At 35.0% G+C, this 2,989-nt stretch overlaps 1 pseudogene; it reads right to left on the bottom strand.

Annotated features, from left to right (window-relative positions):
• Positions 1–947: 947 nt before the first annotated feature.
• Positions 948–2,050, bottom strand: LOC125819825 (uncharacterized; annotated as a pseudogene).
• Between the last annotated feature and the right edge of the window lie 939 nt (positions 2,051–2,989).

Below are 2,989 nucleotides of genomic sequence, written 5' to 3'. Positions count from 1 at the left end.
AAGAGTTACTAAGTCTACAAAAGATAAAGTCACCACAAATCCAAACACAAGAAACAAAATTCAGGCTCGCAACCCAAGTAACCACAATATCTAGTAATCCAGTCAACTTCCAGCCTAGCTAGCAAGAGTGACAATCAATCTAGGTCGCCCATCCAGCTGGTCGACTCCCAACCCAACTAGCAAGACTGACATAGGGGCGTGTTGACTCCAAAAAGGGTCTCAAAATATCAAAGTCGCCCATCTAGACAAACCACTTCAAAGCAATCCAACTAGAAAGAGTGTCCCGAGCGGTGTTGACTCCCAATAGGATGTCGAATATGAGATCAATCAATACTAAGCCACCGTGGATCAACGTCCCCTCACAAAGAATTACAAGAAGTATCCAGCTTGAATAACCCTAATCCCAAGTCACTTGAGAAAGAACAAAACCTATGGGAACACAGCAATGTCAAAACGAATATGAAAGAAAGCATACAAGCATATTGAAAGTAAATCTAAATACATCTAGACTAAACCTAACTCGACCCCTATAGGCCTAGAATGTACACTCATGCACATGTGAAAATCAAACTCAAACAGACCCTCGTAAACCTAACAGGTACAAAGAGTAACTAAGTCTATAAGAGAGAAAGGAACCACAAATCCAGACCTAAGAAACCAAAGTCAGGCTCCCAACACAAGTAACCACAATATCTAGTAATCCAGTCAACTTCCAGCCCAGCTAGCAATAGTGATATTCAATCTAGGCCGCCCAGCCAGCTAGTCCAGTCCCAAGAAGGTTGATTCCATTCATGTAGATGGAGATGCAAACTAGCTCTCTTTATTACGAGCACAAACCATAGACGATCAGCTATTTTTTGTTCTAATTAATGGCTGGCACATAATATAATTTTCATAACAAGTTATCCTCATTAAAAAAAATTGACAACAAAAATAAGAACAACAAACTAGGAATAGAAAACATTATGACTTATTGGTCTGAAGGAAATAATTGCACTTGTTGGGAAAGCTGACAAATGCTTCATTAGATTTGAGGTATTAGTAGAACAACTGTTGCAATCCTTATGCTCTGGTACTATAACAAGTTTCTTGGGATTTATTGCACGCACAAGTAAGAACTTCAAGAATTGATGGAGCTTTATTGCTTCAAAACTACACGTACGACTACAAAATTGCATAACCTTGACATTCTTCAAATTCTGTAAGGAAACTTGGAATATGTATTGTTCAAACGAAAGGTGTTTGTCTTCCAGCAAATCAATGTGTTCGCCCTAAAAAAACATGGTACTACAAATACATAACAAGGACAAATCGAGTTAGGTGGTAAGATAAAGAACAATAGTAATGAAATTGAAGTAATTGAGGCTGTAAGGGATCAATATACATTTGACATAAAGATATTGTGAATTGAAATTTTTTTTGGCATATCAAGAAATATCATTAGGTTTTCCAAATTACGAGTCGACCTTAAGAGCATGTCTAGGGGAAGAAATGTTTTGAAATACAAGAACTTATTGTCAACCATCTGCATTCCAGCAACAGTAAGGAGATGTGTTTCTCTTCCAACATCAAACTGGAAATCACCTAAATAGAAGAATAAGGAACAAAAAACGTAAGTACATTAATTTACAGGGCTTACAAACTCAACCTGTTGTGATTTCCCATTCTTGTAACACCTTATAGCTTAGACCAATAAAAGGAACTAATGTTTAATCTCACATACTAAATTAAAACTATATGAGTTAATTAAAAGGAAGTGAATCAATAGATAATTAATCAGGTTAATTGAAAAAATGATGACCCCCATCGTATAATCAAGTTGATAGGTAAAAAACACAGGCTCAATTCACAATCAACATAAAAAGACTGGAGACATTTGGGACTGAAAACTGACCTTGGTAAACCAGGATGACAATATTAGCTCATTAGCACAATGAACGCTTGCCAAAAGATCTTTCTCTATGTTTTCATTCATTTCATCTAATTCATCACAGTAAAGATCAAGATTTGCGTGGTTCAAAGATGGCAAGTCCCTCAACTTAATTTTCATATTATTAAAACCCAAGAAATCGTTAAATGTTCAACATATAGAGCAATAATTTCAAAGCAACATGTATCACCTTTGATAGAATACCGATCCACGTTAGGATGATCATGATAGATCAATTGCAATCATTATTAATCTTGACACTGCACAAATTCATTTCCTTAACGGATAATGTACTGCCTCTCCTTAACTGCTCTACCATTAAAGAGTTTAGTCTAAACTTTAGGTTTAAACTTAATGATGGTGTTTCTTATTTTCCCGTAATTGACAAGTGGATTGAATTTGCTGTGAATAAGAAAGTGGAGGATTTACCCCTGAATATATGTTATAGAACTGCTTATCCGATTGGGCATTATGACCAACCCTATAGCTTGTGAGAAGTTCTCTATAGTAGTTCATTGATTATAAAACTCAACTGCAATAATTGCAGAACATTAGATGAATCCGTACTAAATTGGACATCTTTGAAGAGTTTAACGTAGGAAAGTTTGTTAATCCGAGATGAACACATTAAACAAATAATGTCTAATTGTCCTTAATTGGAATCTTTGAATCTATATGGATTTTGTGGTTTTAATCTATGGATTTTGGGCAAACGATTAAAACCACAAAATCCATATAGATTCAGTGATTACAATTGAGGAAAATTTGACATTATTTCTTTATAGTGTTAATCCTGGATAAACAAACTTTTCAGCGTTAAATTCTTCAGAGATGTTTAATTTAGTACGCAAATCTTCTCATATTGTGCAATTATTGCACTTAAGTTTTGTAATCGATGAATTACTAAAGAGAACTTCTGGCAAGCTATAGGATTTGTCATGCCTAGTTGGATAAACAATTCTATAACGTATATTCAGGAGTAAATGCTCCACTTTACTATTCACAGAAAATTCAAGCCAATTGTCAATTACAGGAAAATATGACAGGCCATCATCAATT

The sequence above is a fragment of the Solanum verrucosum genome, unplaced genomic scaffold (genome assembly GCF_900185275.1).
Source record: "Solanum verrucosum unplaced genomic scaffold, falcon-dt-bn FXZP01000239.1, whole genome shotgun sequence".
NCBI lineage: Eukaryota > Viridiplantae > Streptophyta > Magnoliopsida > Solanales > Solanaceae > Solanum > Solanum verrucosum.
This window is presented reverse-complemented; position numbering and strand designations above follow the sequence as displayed.